At 32.9% G+C, this 18,103-nt stretch overlaps 1 long non-coding RNA gene across 11 annotated transcripts; it reads left to right on the top strand.

Moving 5' to 3' along the window:
• The first annotated feature begins 13,319 nt into the window (after positions 1-13,319).
• Positions 13,320-17,534, top strand: LOC131940201 (uncharacterized). 11 transcript variants are annotated; one of them, XR_009386529.1, is made up of 5 exons: positions 13,320-13,451; positions 16,185-16,302; positions 16,471-16,613; positions 16,998-17,062; positions 17,380-17,534. It is a non-coding gene; the product is annotated as an uncharacterized LOC131940201 (long non-coding RNA). The 11 variants fall into 11 exon arrangements; XR_009386528.1 differs by lacking the exon at positions 13,320-13,451 and adding an exon at positions 13,493-13,546; XR_009386527.1 differs by lacking the exon at positions 13,320-13,451 and adding an exon at positions 13,539-13,557.
• The last annotated feature ends 569 nt before the right edge of the window (positions 17,535-18,103 follow it).

The following is an 18,103-nucleotide window of genomic DNA, read 5'->3' on the forward strand; positions in this document are numbered from 1 at the left end:
AAAAAAATCGAGATTTTTACAAATCTCGACGTATTACACCTCACTGATACGGAAAAACATAATTTTGCAATCTTGTCCGTATGACTGTGTGTCTGTCTGTCTGTCTGTCTGTCTGTCTGTCTGTCTGTCCGTGTGTAAACACGATTACCTGAGTACCGTTACAGCTAGGTTGATGAAAAATTTCATATATAAGTATTTTGTCAAAATCGTAGTTTCGTATCAACTTTTGAGCGATTTCCGATAACCGGAAGTGGTACTTTTCCTACTTTGAATTTTTCAAAAGCCTATAACTTGAGTACTATTTCATATAGATGAATGAAATTTCAAATGTAACTAAAAGGTCTAATTCTCTACCTTCTGTTAAATTTTGAGTAATTTCCGTTGACCGGAAGTAGTAATTTACGCTACTTCCGATTTCTCAAAAAACTAATGTAAATTTTTAAAGTACTAATAATATTGCGCACTATTATGCACTTTTTTTATTTGGCGTTGACTTGGTGTGCAATTCTTTTGTCTACGAGATTTTATTCCATTTTTAAAACTTTAAGTATTTAAAATGGATTAAAAATTATGTGTATAGCCCGAGTTCCCATCCCTTGTTATTTTATATAAGAATATTCGAGAAAGTTTTGGGGAGATCACTCCCGGTTTATTTGTTACATTGTTGTTATACTAAGACGCTTACTATAAACAACTAAAAGAAAAGAAAACTCACCATGTAAAAAGGCTGTTGAAATCTGAACCTCAAGAAAGTTGTGTTGTTGTGCTTGTTCGTTTTTTTTTTTAAATGCAGGGTTATTGTTTTTAAAAAAAAGTTTTCTTTTCTTTTCACAAAAACTTGATCTTCATTGTTTTATATGAGAAAATCAGAACACAGCAACTGGCGTAAAATTAACATCATAGAGAACAAATGATGATGGGAGCCTGTGATGTTAGCCAGTGGAACTTAATAAGTAAATGAAAACAGAGCTTAAACTCCATTTCAAATTCATCTGGAAAATTTGATATCTGAATTGTGTTTATCAACTGAAGTCCAGGTAGCAAAACCAGTAGGTATAAACGAAGAAGTTTCACAAAATAATACCACGTTATCTACTATAAACAGCAACAAATCGGTATCTACACATACTATCCTGTTAAACAAGAACAAACTGTGGTCGCGGGGAATGCTAGGCGAGGGTTTGGTGTGGGGGCCGCAGACGCTTGTCCCGGGCTATATCTGAGCTCTGATTGGCTAGGCCGAGGTCACGTGATAACTAGGTGTCTACAAAAATTTCCCCAGCTTATTTTTTTCTTTCTTTTTATCACTTTTTTTTCTCCTTTTTTCACGTCTTATATTATTTGGATCGGTATAACTACATTAGCGAGTGTACTTTGGAAGTAGAATGACAAACTCACTTGGGTCGGTGGGAGGGGGGGGGGACATTTTACCATCCCAGGGACATGTCTACCACTACTGAACGAAATGACTTTAGTTATATAGGAAGTAAAAAAAAAAAAAAAACTTTAGCTAGCGATACACCCCCCTCCCTGGAGATTTTAAATACTTCCCCCTACTCCCTAAAGAAGTGCCCCCATCCCCGGGGAGAAAAACTGGAGCAATGCTCCTGCTGACCTAACTATGAAGGTCATGTGAGCAGTCAAGCTGTCACACAAGGGGAATGTATGAGCAAGGTGACACGTCCATAAACCTGCATGAACATAAAAATGCTCTTAACAAACACACCCTAGCCCAATAAACTACATCCGTGTTGCGACCTTAAGATCAAATATAAAAATATTATGTACTCAATAGCAGACCTATAACAGCCAGCCCCAGTAAATCATTCTCTCAGATGTAACCTGTTTGTAACTTATCATCAAGGTGCCGTTACACAAACTTCCACTAATGGATCTGCTTGTAATACTTGTATGCTATCCAACAATCAAATAAAACGGGTAATTCCAGTGAACATGTTTTGTGCATTGACATTCTCTTTTAAAAGGTAACCTTAGTTGCTAGTACACACGGGCAATAATACACTTTATTTTACAAGAACCATGCCGTGACCATTCGTGAAGAATGTTTATACCAAAGGCGTAGGGACCTTTCCCTGCGCCCGGGGACACATTTTAAAGTTGGCGCACCCCCCCCCCCCCCCCATCCATATATTTTTTTTTATATTTATAATGCAAAACTGCAGCTAAAATGAGCTTTTAATTATTTTTCCAACCCATTTTGGCGCCCCATAGGGTCGGCACCCGGGGACATATGTAACCCCCCCCCCCCCCCCCCTCGCTGTGCCTCTTGTGTAAACAAACGGTAAAGTAGTGTAAAATGTCGGCTAGTTCGTGAAAAGAGAATTTTAGTTGTATTATGTTAAAAGCTTACTTTTTTGTTTATAAACACCAAACACGAAATTAGCATAACAAATTATGATTACGCATAACGAGTAAACTTTATTTTACTTACGTATGTCGCAATAAACAAATGCAATTTCCATAGGGTAGTTAAAAACATTACATACTGGTACACACTTACACTATTTTAAATTAATTAAGTAGCTATACAAGGAATCTAACGGCATCAACCCAGAATAAGCTATAGAAGCTGTAAAATTACTTTGTTATCTCCCTTTGTTTCTTGATCTTCTGTGTTTCTGTTTCAATTAGTAATAGGAATTCCATCATCCGAATTTAATGGTGTTCACTTTTTTACAAAACTTTTAAATGGATTTCCCTAGTCTAAGGACACGATTTTTTCTGTAATGTTGGGCTTTGCGGACGAAAAACTTAATTGAAAACGTAATCAAAATGCGTGGTTAACAACAAAACAATAAATCGAAAAAAAACCAATGTTTTTGACCTAATGAACCCTCATCTCACTCGACCTTATTACACCCTCAGCACCCAGTCATATCACCCCCCCCTATCATCACCAGATTACACCTCCCTGTTGAACTGTGTAAAACCTCACAATTAGCACCAGTTAACAGCCCGTTCTACGGCCAGATATTACATAGATTCTACCACAAGATAATACCTTCCTTCTACCACCAAATAGCACATCACCCAAACCACCCATACCCCCCATATAACACCTCCCTCCATCACCAGAAAACACATCACCCATACCACAATCTTACACCTCCATCTACCACCAAATAACACCCACTTCTAGCACCAGCAAAGACCTCCCAAATTGTAAGAGCATCGTCGTTTGGAGTATGAGTGTTGAAGTGTGTGGGCTTAGAGATGGCATCATGGTAAAACTTCCTGATCAATTTAACTCTCAAAACTTGGTGTTCACTTTTTTCAAAACTTTTAAATGGTTTCTGATAGTCTAAGGACTCGATTTGTCCTATTAATTTAGGATTTACAATCTAGGAAGAACTTAATTTAAATCAATATGCGTGTTCAACAACAAAACTACATATCCGCATTTTACCATGCAGAGTTTCTTCCAGGCATCTCTTCGGGTGGGGGGGGGGGGGGGGGGGGGGGGCGACGCCCCCCCCCCCCCCCCGAAAAATTTTACCGCCCCTCCCCCCCCCCCGAACGAAATGGAATTTATATAATTTATATAGAAAATATATACTTTTAACAGTGTCCGCCCCCCCGAAGAAAGTCTACCGCCCCCCCCCCCCGATAATTTCAAGAGCCCCCCCGGAGAAAAAAGTCTGGAAGAAACACTGTTACCATGTCAAGGTATTTACTATGAACAGTGTTGAACCTTATTTCCCTATTATGCGCCTTAAAATTAACATCAAGAGCTATAAGTTTGCCATTACCTATTTCTAGAATCCAGGTTGTAAAATTTTCGGTTTATTATGATTAAGTTGTTTCGTTTACAGCATAATTTTTATATTGTGTAGTCATATAATAATTACTCTTAATAGTGTTAATTTGTACTATAAAAGCATTATACAGCATTACAGTAAACGATATGTTAAAAAAAGATTTATCAAACCATATTATAATGTTCATACGAACACAATGTTTAGCGCTAAAAAATTAACCATAATAGATCTTTTATAGCATTTAATAAATTTTGAACTTAAAAATTAAGTGACTTCCCTTTTTCAAATTACAGGAACAAAAGGGGAACAAACTTAGACAAATTCCCAAAAGATTTTAAAGCATCATTCAATTCAAAGTCAATCAAACTGCTATGTAAATATTGTTATAAATTATTATCATTTACTTTTTAAAATGTTTTTTAACTAACATGTTGAACATCAAGATCATACAATTTGTTTTTATTATTAAACTTGTTTTTAATTTCCACCTGAAAACTTTGAGAAAAATAACTAAATATTCCTTTTATTTGTGGTTTGTTTTTATTTTAAATTTACTATTTGACCTGTGTAAGTTCCTTACTATATTTCGAAAAGATTGTTTACGCGACTTGTTTACACCTGCGCTATGTTATACCACCCCCTATCACCAGATATCACCTCCACTAAGCACCAGGTAACAGCCCTACGACCAGATATTACACAGCCTTTAACACGAGATAACACCTCCCGTCTTCCATCAAATAATACATTACCCATACCTCCACCAAACACCTCCCTCCATCACCAGATAATACACCACCCATACCACCCCATAACACATCCCTCTACCAACAGATACGGCATGGCCTAGCTGTGGAGAGCTAGACTTCTCACTTTTTTGAGTTCGAATCCGATTTCAAGTTAGTGGAACGTCTTTGAGTCCATCCAACTCTGATGGGTACCTAACACACGTTAAGAAAGGCAAGACAACGGGGCGTAGTGCTGACAACATTATCCCTTCATATGCCGAGGTTAAACCTTCTGCCCAATTGATCGTTAGGTCGAAAGAGGAATCTTTACTTTACTACCCCCCAGATAACATCTCCCTCTACCACCAAATAACATCTTCCTATACCCCCACTTTACACCTCCCTCTACCACCAGATAACACCCGCTTCTACCGCCAAATAACACATCACCCATGTTATACTTAATGAGAGGGTTTCACTCGATTCGATTTCATACCACAATGTTACGTTGCATTACCATGTAGAGGGATTGTATCCACAGACAGGCTTCATGCACTTGCTCACCGAAACAATACAAGTGACGACCAATCCATGAGATGAACGCAGATTTCGTGTTCTTAGATTTATTATTGTACTTGACTCACGTACATCTTTTCGCCACGACTATCAAGAGAAGACTGCCTCACACCCACACTCCCTAGCAACCAGTCTCTATACAAAATTGTCACTGTCGCACTAAACCCATCATCATTCCATGCGTTCAACATACCTTTCGCAACAACATTCACTCGCACCGATCTACACTTAGAACATGCATCATAACAACCCATACCACCACATAACACCTCCCTCTACCACAAGATAGCACCAACCTCTAGCAACAGCAAAGACCTCCCAACTTGGACGAGCCACACTGTTTGGAATTTGAATGTTTAAGTGTATGGGCTTAGAGATGGCAACATGGTAAACTATCCTGATTAAATAAGTCACAAAACTTGGCGGTGGCACCTCTCTTCAATGACCTGTTCCCTTTGTATCTTTGTGCGTTCGAGGTTTTAGCATTACAAATCAAGCTTTAACCGTTGAAACACAAATCAAATACGTTTCGTTGTTATTTTTTTGTGCAAAGATGTGTGAGCTTTAAGGTTGTGTGGACTTGTTCAGCTACATGTTTTATTATATTAATCGTTCGTTTTCAGTCACATTACTTGAAAGCCCTTGTAATGCTACAATTAGATTTTTGATATTCATGTTAAACGTTCCTCTGATTTCCATCACTTCCCTATTGTCGAGACTATAGTGAAGGGAAAAGTGAAAAAAATACTTCAGTGACATTTATTTTAAAATGAGTTGATAAATTAATAAGAATTGGCTGCTAACTCTACACTGTCCCTGTAAATTACGGTTGTAGAAAATGTACCCAAGTGTTTGATACTTCTGTTTAAAAACTTCTTCTTCGTTATTAATTGTATTTATACAAAAGGGTAGGCTTATTTCAACTTCACATTAAAAACTTCGACCTCTCAAAATTGTCAAAATACCTTTAACTACCTATTCCTCTGAACACTGCTATTTTTTTTCTAAAAACGGTCTGTTATACGTTTACACATGTCAGGTGTGTTGGTTTTAGTCACTTTCTCGCATGCTACTCTCACACATCACCTGCATATACCATGTATTCTTGTAAAAATTACCAAGGTTTAAAACACACACGTCACAAGAAGATGATGATTAGATATAGAAATATAAATTAAAATATAAAAACCAACTGAAGTCAAAATACTAGGAACGTTTTAAACTCTTTATTACTGTAGAAAACAATGTGAAAGAAGCATTAATCAATTTGTTTTAAATGATGTACACAATCAATCAACATCTAAAATAAATGAAAAAAACAATAACATAAAATTAACATTCACTTCATTTTAAATGTCGAGTGCTGATAAAATAATTATATGTATGTATTAGTGATGTATAAACATTCCTGAAAACGCAAACAATTACACATCAACATTTAATAAGGTGAAGGTTTTGAAAGTATTCAACATTTTAATAGTCAGATATCTCAATCAAAATTCGATAAACAGTCACGTAAAAAGTGTTTTCGTAAATTAAATAAGAAATTGTAAGTCAAAATATATTGTGTTAAGAAATAGGCAAGGGTTTTCAATGAAATCGACTTAATATCTTTGGTCTGTGGGGTATTTTAAAAGTGTTATAACTGACAGAACTGAGTGCTTTATGAATGTACTGTCATCCAGATCTAGTCCCTAGGTGGATTACATGTGTTGTTTTGGTTGGTTTGATTTAGATAGGATGTTGTATATATAAAATCTACTCATATTGAATCACAGACTTCTATTGCTGAATGTGCAGTATAAAATATCAATGTATAGAGCAAGTCGACAATACAAAATAGGACTTCAAATTTTGTATTGTAATTTCATATATTTTAAATATAATTGAATTTTTTTCTCTATTGTAGCTGGGTTCTATTAGTTAACCTTTTTATTCATAACAGGAAACTAAATCTGGTTTAATATTTTTATTTTTTTGTCATCAGTAAAAATAGGATGTCAAGTTTATGTTTCGCTAAGGTGTAATTAAACAATAGTGCACTCATGTTACATGTGTTTAAACAATGTGTTAAGAAATCTATTAATCTTAATTAATATTGTAAAAAATGTATAATGTTATCTAGGTGTTCATATTTAAAATTTGATTAAGTGTGTATGCATGTATATGATTATACTAAGTTCACTGTAAACGTATGATTAAACATATCAGTATGCGTTCGTTTAACGTTAAGGCTTTGAATTTTATGCTTATGTTTATTTATAAAATTAAGCTTCGGTGACGGTGTCGATTTCGGTTTAGGTTTAGGTTTAGGTTAAGGTTTATGTTTAGGTTTGGGTTTGGGTTTGGGTTTGGGTTTAGGTTTAGGTTTAGGTTTAGGTTTAGGTTTAGGTTTAGGTTCAGGTTTAGGTTTAGGTTTAGGTTTAGGTTTAGGTTTAGGTTTAGGTTTAGGTTTAGGTTTAGGTTTAGGTTTAGGTTTAGGTTTAGGTTTAGGTTTAGGTTTAGGTTCAGGTTTAGGTTTAGGTTTAGGTTTAGGTTTAGGTTTAGGTTTAGGTTTAGGTTTAGGTTTAGGTTTAGGTTTAGGTTTAGGTTTAGGTTTTGGTTTTGGTTTTGGTTTTGGTTTTGGTTTTGGTTTTGGTTTTGGTTTTGGTTTTGGTTTTGGTTTTGGTTTTGGTTTTGGTTTTGGTTTTGGTTTTGGTTTTGGTTTTGGTTTTGGTTTTGGTTTTTTATTTTGGTTTTGGTTTTGGTTTCTGTTTAGGTTTAGATTTAAAAATAAATATTCTTGGATCAGTTAAAGAATCTTTTTATTTTGAGTGCATACGTGTGGAAGCTTGTGTGCATACGTGCGTGTGTGTTTGCAGATGTGTGGATAAATATGATGGTGGTACTCTTTATATTACCAAACAGATAAGATGACTGCGGTAAAGAAACAGCGTTAAAATGTGTTTGATGTCAAACATTTGTTGTTAAAATTATCGAGTTAAATAAAGTAGGATTATTTAAAATCTACATCAGTGTTGTATTTAGTATTTAGGTTTAGGATTGATACAATAGGTGTGATCCCAAGCTATTCTATATAAGGTTTAGCTTAACCTTAGATCGTGTTTAGATTCGGTACAGTTTGAAGTTTAGGCTTATATTTTGACTTAGGTTAATGTGGTAAGGATGATTACGATTAGCTTTAGGATGGATAGCAAATCGGAATAAAGGAACCCACCTGGGAAAAGCTGACAAAAGGAGCCCACCTGGGCAAAGAGCACTAAAGGAGCACACCTGAGCAAAGAGGATACAATTAGCCTATCAGGTGGATTTATATAAGATGATTGTCGAAGGACACGGCCCACCTGAGAAAAGCGGACAAAAGGAGCCCACCTAAGCAAAGCGGATAAAAGGATCCCACCTGAGCAAAGCGGATAAAAGGAGCCCACCAGAGCAAAGTGGAGGACATAAGGAGCCCACCTGAGCAAAGCAACAAAAGAAACCAACCTACTGAAGGAGCCCACATGAGCAAAGCGGACAAAAGGAGCCCACCTGAGAAAAAAAAATATCGTTTCAAAACGTTTCTCCATGTTAATTGTAAAATGTGTATATGCTTATGTTAAGATTAACATGATGCGACGTTAGCTTAATATTATTTCTAAGTTTAGGAATATGTTTAGTTTATATTTTGTTTAGAGTAAGAATGGATGCAATCCCAAGGTTTCCTATACAAGGTTTCGCTTAAGAGAGATCATGTTAAGATTAGGTAGTTTGTAGTTTAGACTTATATTTTGACTCAGGTTAGGGTGGTAAGGATTATTAGGATTAGCTTTAGGCTGGACGTTGCAGATGTCACACATAAAGTCACATTAAGACTTCTTGTGTGGACACATTAGACAATTATCCATTTGATGAAATAACTTGTACAGTGCAGATCTAGATAAAGGTTAATTGAAAGCTATACAACGCTGTATTCTGTGAGTGCAGTTGTATTTAATATGTATTAAGCAAAGACAAGTGTTTGGATCATAAACGACACGTCGAATCTAACATGGAAATTCACAGGCAGAAGAAAAAAATATTTTCAAAACGTTAATTTTAGAATGTAGAAGAAATATTCGAAGGTTAACATTCGATATTTCATAAGAAGATTACTATTTTTTTGGAATCTGTTTCATTTATATTTTGTTTAGGGTTAGGCTTGAACTTAGCTTTAGATTTAGGTTGTGTAATCTAATGGCTTAGGTTTAAGTTAATTTTTTGTTTGTTTAGGCAAACGTGAAAACTGCTCCACCACGTTGCTGTAATAACAAGTATCTGTGTCTTAATGATCAATTATGATGTACAGTGTTATCTTTAACCATATTCATCTGATATAAAAAGAAAATTAGATATCAAAGCCTTTAAAATTATGAACAGGCCAGAAATAAATAAATTGGAAGTTATTTAATTAGTTCTTTTACATAAGCCAAAGCTGAATCTAAAACGTGTCCGGAAAGGATGATTTTTTTTACCTCTAGTTTTAGCTCAGTTTGCGTTTCTTTAATAGTGATATCTAATACAGGCTTTCGGCTGGATCTTTTAGAATTTATTATTCTGTACAAGTCTCCATTTTTTTGGATGCAGTTATTAGTTAGTTATTGCTTTTTATATAGTTAGTGAAGCAGTAATCCTTTGGTTTGGATTTAGGTTAAAAGTTCGGAAAATTAACATAAGGACATAATGGTGGTACTTTGCAATTTATCGTTATTGATATTAGTATCTGTCTAAATGACGTTATTATTAAAAAAAGGTATCATTGCTAGTAATGTTTTTAAGAAGATTACTGAAAATAGTACCAGTTTTTCTTCAATATTTGTGGCAGATTTTTTTTCAAACATTTCCGGCTGGATACTTTATCATAATTGTTATAATTGACTTATATTAGTAAAGACTTTATTTTAAACTTATTTATGTGTAAGATAATATATTATACTTTCTGCAAATGCATTATTACTTTCTATTTCGACAAGATTATGTAAGCATTGTTGTATTTGTACAAGATATTAAATATAGTATAACCGAAGTCGAATGTTTAATTACGTAGTCAGTGCTGCAACATATCGAAATTCCATTTCACCGAATAAAGGTAGGAATTTTTAAGGGTTTTTAAACAATATATTTCCAAAAGAAACAAAACCGACGTAAGAGATATTAAATTGTTTGTAATGTTTGTTATTATTGTTCATTTAAAACTCTTCTCTCCATATGAACCATGTATTTTAGATGTTTAGATTTATGTTATGGTTTAGTTTAAGGTTTAGGTTTATTTGTAAGTTTAGGTTTAGGTGTAAGATTAGTTTTACGTTTATGTTATGGTTCAGGTATAAGTTTGTTTTGGGTTTAGATTTAGGATAGTTTCAAGTACAAGATACGGGTTGGGATTAGATTAGTTTTAGGTTTAAATCAAGATTAGGTGAATATTGTGGATATGGATACAGGTTTTTATTGGGATTAGTTCAAGCTTTAGGTAGAATAAGGATATAATCAAAACATGACTTTAATTTTAATAATGAAACAGAAGATATATTCTGTAGTAGAGGGCAAAGCTCTATTATAGTTTTTACCATAAACACTATGTATGAATGCTCTCGTAAGATATGTTGAAATGACTCACATAGCTTTACCATCTTCTCAACTATTATGCACAGTGATAAGCCATTTAAGTTTCAAAGTAAATTGTGTTACCCCTTTTTTCTAGGCACAATGTTGAGACACATTGGTAATTTAATGAATTTTATTGATCCTCTTAATTGTCTGATGGATGAAATCTTCACCAAGCAAGTTTTTTTTTCTGGATATATATTTCTTTTTCTTATTTTTTTCCATTCATTTCGTCCGTTTGTTTTACTTTAGTAATTTTCATTGAGAGATGCATTCATATATAAATAAAAAGGATACTTGTTTAACCAGATATTATTAAAAAATTAAATAAACAGTAGAAAACCAATTTATTTTTTGGTGATGTTTATTAATATTCTTTCTGCAATTAATTTGTTTTATATTATTCATTTTATATGGTCATCTACGTGACTTTTTAACATATACCACTGGTTACACATTAGATAGTATGGTTTACACCTCATGAAAACTATGTTTGTAATGAAAATGTAGTGAGTAATACCCGTACATGTCGTCTTACACATCTCCATCATAGGATTAGAAAGATGGTGAATGCGAGGATGGTAAAAAGTTTAGAGGTACATTCAGCTCAATATTATGTTTAACGTCGCGATTGAGTTTTGAGTTTAGAAATCCTTTTAAGATAAATTTTACGGTAAACTTTAAAGCGTGTATAAAGTTTACGTTCAAGAAGAAACGTATCTGTATCGTTTGTAGTACGGTAACATCATGAGCCAAATTCTTAGAGTGATGACATATGTTATACAATCTTTATTTTCAGCTTTGTGTGTTCATTTGATCTACACAGTCATCTCTGCTGCTATGCTATAAAGTTAGTTTACTAATAGATATATGCTATATGTTTTGATCTTTTTTAGTTTCGCTTTGTCTTAATGTTAGCCTACTCTATAGTTTTACGTTAAGGTTTGTGTTTTTTTGTTTTTTTTCTGTTGGGTTGAAATTTTGGGTTTAGTTTTGAGATTAGGAATAATTTCAAGTTTAAGTTTCGGTGTACTTTTAGATTTAGGATTTTTATCGAAGATTTATATCGAATATGAATAAAGTACAACGACTATAATGTTGTCACCAAGCTTGACTTGAACATTCATCAAGAAATAGCACCGTAATTTTTAACAGTTTCCTGAGAGGCGCTACAAGATTAAGAACGCTGAGATTACAGGAAAATCTTCCTAGACCTTCTTGCCATCTTTACTTTGTGCATGTCTCCTTTAAGAGCCACACATATATTATTTTTTTTATGAAACAGCAAATTAAAAATATACACTGTTTCAGATATTACAAAGTTATTTGCAGGAAACATAATCTCTCTTAGATAATATGTGCACATATACTTGATTGTGTGTGCAATATAATTTTTAGTTTATGAAAAAGATTAGGCAACCAAATAAGAGTTTTCATTAACTTTGATGGTTAGCGTAAAATTCGAGCTATGCGCCATTTGGGAGTTGTCAATGAAGCTTGTTGCTATTGAAAACATATCGAAAAGTTGATGTTTATAACTAAAGTAAATAAAGCTGGGACCACATATTACACGTCTAGTAACAAACGGCTAAAAGTTTATGGAAAATTTGGTGCAAAAGAAATGAATATTTAAAAACAAAAATATGTATGTTTAAGGACTTCGAATTTTGTATTTAGTTTTTAGATTTATGTTTACGTTAAAGAAATAAATATTGACTTAGATTTTCAAACACAGCTAATACTGTGTGTAAATGGTAAATACAATGCGTGCATAACTTGATATGATACCCTCTTGTAAGTTTAACTTGGGTTTAAAATTAGTTAGGTTTGCATTTTAGGCTCATAAGATTTAGGATTAGATTTAGAATATAAGCACAAACAAGTAACAAAAAAAAGAAAACATATGGCGTCCACATGTGACCTCCCGGAAGAACATTGACTGCTTCAACAACGATAAACCGTTTGAGAAACCTTTTAAGATTAAGTTTAAGGTAAAGTTTCAAGGGTAGGTAAAGTTTACTTTCAAGAAGTAAACTAAAGTTTACATTCAAGAAGTAAACTATCTATATCCGTAGAAATTCAGTCAGAACACCAGCCAATGTCTAGCTTATTTGACAAGTTATCAATTATTTGCTTTTATGTATGTGTTTATTTGGTTACGTTTTATGTTTAGTTTTAAGATTATGAAAAGGTTTAAGTTTAGGTTTAATGTAAGGTTAAGGAATTATAGCGGAGATTTATATTATATAAGAACAAACTGCAACAACTATAGTGTTGTCACCAAGCAAGAACATGAACTTTTATGTAGAAACATCAAAATAATTTGTAACTTGTTTCCTGAGAGCCGCAATTATAATAAGAGGGCTGAGTATCCCAGAAAACATTGTTATAATCTTCACTCTGTGCATTGAGAGTTCAAAAATATGATGACATTTTAGAATACCGGATGGCATTATAAAGAATGAAAATTTGACGTAAATTATCTTTTCTCACTGTAGCCACATTAGTAATTTCTCTTGCCATTTTTATTTGTGGGTATTTTAGAATTATTTTCCGCTGCTCCGATGTTCTTGATTGAATTATATGTTTTCACACCCCATGCGGATCATCTCAACGACAGAATCGTTGAGCCTCTCTCCGACTGTGTCGCTGAGAATAAAACCCTTTGGTGGTTTCTCAGTCAACACTGTCGTTGAAAATAAAACAATAATTAAACATGCTCTCCACAATTAGGAAAGCATAAACTGTAGGTGTTTTGAAGCTAATATTCCAGCCATTTTGTTTTGACGAGAGCTAGTCCAGATCTAGACTAGATCTACTTGATCAACGATTTACACTGATGTAAAACCTACGTAAATCAAATCTACAAGATCAGGATTTACATCTAGATCTAGAAATCTACATTATTGACTAGAGAGAAAAAGTTAAAAGTATGCCTAGTGCGTCGAAAGTAAATGATAGAATCTAGATCTAGAATAGATCTAGAAAATCTAGTAATTTTTCAGTAGCACTAGCTAGATCTAGTCTAGATTGACTAGATAGAAAGATAATTATTTCTGTGGCATAGCTGTCCTTTAGCATTTAGGATCTAGATCTAGAAGTCTAGATCTACTCAATATTAAATCTCTTCTATTTCAAATTGTTTGTAGATCTATATCTACAAGATTAGGCTTAGGTCTAAAAATATACTAAAGTTAAAGCTACACAAGTACACATCATTCCTAAACTTAATGCCATTAATGGCTAAAATTCACTGAGCATTGTTGCACTTAAGACTTAAACGTAAGGCCTAAATAAATACTAAATAAAATTATTACGTTAGCTTAATTTTCGTGACAGCTTTTCTCTTCTTTTTTGCCATGCTTAATTTAAGTCACTTTCATGTGCTGGTAGCTTAAAATAAAACTTGTTTAGGAAGTTTATTTCTTTCTCCCTTTCATAATGCTGCAAATATGAGTAAGACGCTTATTATTATAATTAAATAGCTGCGATAAATAATCATTTGCATCTTTTTGGGGGTATTTCTTTTATATGAACTGTGAAATACGGTATCTCAAATTTTGCGCGTAACTCAAAGCGAAATATTACTCGCTCAACTGCTCGTATTTAAAAAATCTGGTATGTCGAGGCACTAGAATGTTGAGGTACCACAGGATCTACTATGTATTGAAAGAAAACATAAATTAATTATAGAATAATAGGCAAATATAGTAATAAAGTAGGCCTTATAGCTTTAGATTTTATTCAGCCTACTAATAAATAATTAAATAGGCCTAAAGTAGTACTAGATATTAGTTAAATCACTAGTATTGTGTAGGGTTATTTTTATTAAAAAAACAGATCACATCTTATACATTAAGGCGGGCTCAATAAAATAAAAATAATTTATTTAGGACCTAGGCCTATCTTTTGGAGATCTAAAATTCTAATTGAAAAATAAATTATTAATTAGACCAACAATAGGCATAGTATGCTAAATCTATTTTAGTATTTAAATTTAAGGCTCGGCCATCTACTAAAAATTTTATAAATGTCATAAAATGGCCTACTTAATTATAATTACTAATTACTATTAGGCCAAGTTTAAACTAGAGATAGCCTATTTTATTAGTAGAAAAAGTATTAGTCATAGTTAAGATGGTATAGCCTTATGTAAATTAATGTAATCAGTGTTAGATATTATGATATCGATCAAGCAATTATTATATAATATCGGAAAGGGGCCTAGCACTCTCTTAGCTTAGTCATTAGTCTATTAGGTCTTACAAGTAGTTTAGCCTATTTATATATTATAGGGCCTATAGGCTGTTATTTAAATTAGGCCAAAGGCTTATTAGGAAAAGGCTTAATAGGCTTTAGTTTTTAATTAGGCAACAAGGCAGAGGCTTAATGTTGCTTATAGATTTAATTTGAAATTATTATGATATACGCCAGTGGCGTAGCGAGGTCGGGTGTCACCCGGTGCGGCACTTAATGGTGTCACCCCCCCAGAGGCATAGAGACCCTTCCCAGGGACAAACTTTCAAATTTTCGATTTGCACCCCCCCTCAAACTTTCGATTTGCACCCCCCCCCTCGAGTTTTCGATTTGCACCCCCCCCTCGAGTTTTTGATTTGCACCCCCCCCCCTCAAACTTTCGATTTGCACCCCCCCTCGAGTTTTTCTAAATATATTTTGCTATTTTTTACCTTGGTGTCACCCCCCTAAATGGTGTCACCCGGTGCGGTCCGCACCCCCCGCCCCCCCCTCGCTACGCCCCTGATATACGCTACTCTGCGACTATCACTATAGACTGCTATAGAGTATATTATAGCCTAGGCCTATCTAAATAAAATAATTCAACTCACTTAGCTTACTATAATTTTTAAAAATGTTTAGTTAAGTATTCAGCTCTCTATGTCAGCTAAGGCCCATAATTGTAATTATCCTACTGTTAGTGTTAGATCTATTAATTATTTAATAATTAGTAGGCCTAATTATAGGAATTAGGTCTGATACATTAAGTCCTATACATTGGTCGTAGAGTAATACTATTGGGCTAGTAATTATATACAATATCTATACAAGCCTACTTATCGTTAATTTGGAAGTCTTTGCATTGACCTTAGTTTTCAGATGTAGCAGCCTAATTTTTATCAGATTATACCATAAAATCAAAAGTAGACTTGTAGATCTTTTTAAAACAAGGGATGAAATATTAATTTAAATAATATAAATTAAACAAATAGCCTAAATAACAACTACACAAAGTTAAAGTCATAATAACTTTTTATAAAGGTATCTTGAATTTCAACTGGAGGTAGTTTTGATAAATATTAGTATTCTGAACATTAAAATAGGTAGACTTAACATACATTTGTTCTGAAAACATATTTAGAAATTGGTTTTAAAAAATGAGGTTAGGATTGGGGTGATAACTAGTTGAGGATTAGATATGATATTCATTGTGTTTATCCATGTTGTAATTTCTCTTTTACAGGTTCATCCAAAAAAAAGGGAAGATCTGATTTTTACCAGTAATAAGACTACAGCATACTAAATGACACAAGATGTTCTTTCTCTATTACCTCTTACATTTGACATAAAAGTAGGAAAAGGTATGACAATTATTAATAAGCTGCTTTAAATTTTATAATTTGTTTTTTTTATAACTTAATTGTACCATTTTTATTTCCAATAATGATAAATATAATTTAGTGTCATTTATATTTTAAAATATTTATATTATACTAGATATAATTTACTTCTATAATATTACTATCCAGGTTTAACAGTCTATGCCTACAACATAGATCTCCAGGACTAAAAGTACACAAAATGGCAATCAGTATATCACAAGTGTAATAACACATGCATCTAATCTGCTTCAGTGGCGAGAACTGGGTGAATCCTCTCAAACATTAATCAGGTAAGTTATCACAAGTTTGCTTTGGTTTATTTTGAACATGTTGATTGAGATAGATTTTTATTTGTATAAATATTGTATTTAAAAAAATATTTTACCTAGTAAAACCAAGTCAGTGGTGATGATTGATACAATATCATTATGTATTTTTTTAAATATTTGTTTTGCAAAATATGCTGATTTGCTGGAAGGATATATATATATATATATATATATATATATATATATATATATATATATATATATATATATATATATATATATATATATATATATATATATATATATATATATATATATATATATATATATATATAAACAGTATCATTTAGTGGTTTGTCTTACAAATTTGAATTATTTACTTAATCTGTCTTAACTGCTCAACAGGAACTAGGCATACCTAATGAGCGTCAAGCTGATACAGTAGATGTACAGAAGAGTTTATACACAAGGTAAATATTGATAAATTTTAAGTTTTCTTTTTTTAAGGATACATGTAGTGTTTTGGGAGAAAGGAATTAAATTATTTAAATTAGGCCTAATAGTTTATTTCTCTAGCTTATGTTTCACTTAAAATAACTTAAATGTTTCCCCCTTTATCACTAAAGCAAAATTTTATAGATATCTATGCCATGATTCATCTCATTCAATCACTTTTTTCTTGTTTTGTTTTGATGTATTAAACTAATTTAAACTAAAGATTTTTTTTTTTTTGCTAATTTTATTATTTCAGATGGATGATTAAGAAAATCATTTTGTTTTGTTTCAGGAAGTGAAAAGTGATGTAAAAGGCAACTAATACTTCCATCTACCATAGTTAAACAAGAATCTGCAAATGGTGATAATTGCAATAATCTTGATATATTAATGTTTGGCTTTATAATTATATGCAATTGTTTCATAAATAAATTATTTCTCAAAATTTGATGTTTTTGGTTTTCATACTTTGTACATAAGATGCAAGTGATTGAAAGCTGAAAAGGGTTGTATGTAGTTATAGTATTCCCAGCACAAGTTGACATTAAAACAGCTGAAGCCCTTTAAAAAAAAAAAAAAAAAAAATAATAATCTAGGAATGCTGTTTCTATTAGCTGAGCATATATTTGGAAAAGAACTTAATTGTTTACCAGAGAATACTGTGACCCAGTTTGTACTCCAGGCAAAAAGTGTCTATGGTTAATATTATTAAGTTAAAGAAAAGTATCAAACAAACAGGATAATATTAATAAGCAAGACCTCCACACTAGAGAAGTATGGAATGAGTGTTGCATGGAATTCAAATCAACTTTGATGTTGCTAATTGCTACACTGGCCATAATTGGCCTACATTGACTTTTGCTGAGGTAGGCAACTGTTTTTGTTAAACTTGAGATGTCGACTAAATAAAGAAGAAAACTGACACGCCAATACCAAAATCAAGAACTTGTAAAGTTCGTGGTTGCTAAACCGAGAAGTTCTGAGTTCAATCTCCCGTGTAGATGAGGCTCTATAGT

Source organism: Physella acuta, unplaced genomic scaffold, assembly GCF_028476545.2.
Source record: "Physella acuta isolate Inbredline_101_S28 unplaced genomic scaffold, ASM2847654v3 ptg000311l, whole genome shotgun sequence".
In the NCBI taxonomy this organism is placed as follows: Eukaryota; Metazoa; Mollusca; class Gastropoda; family Physidae; genus Physella; species Physella acuta.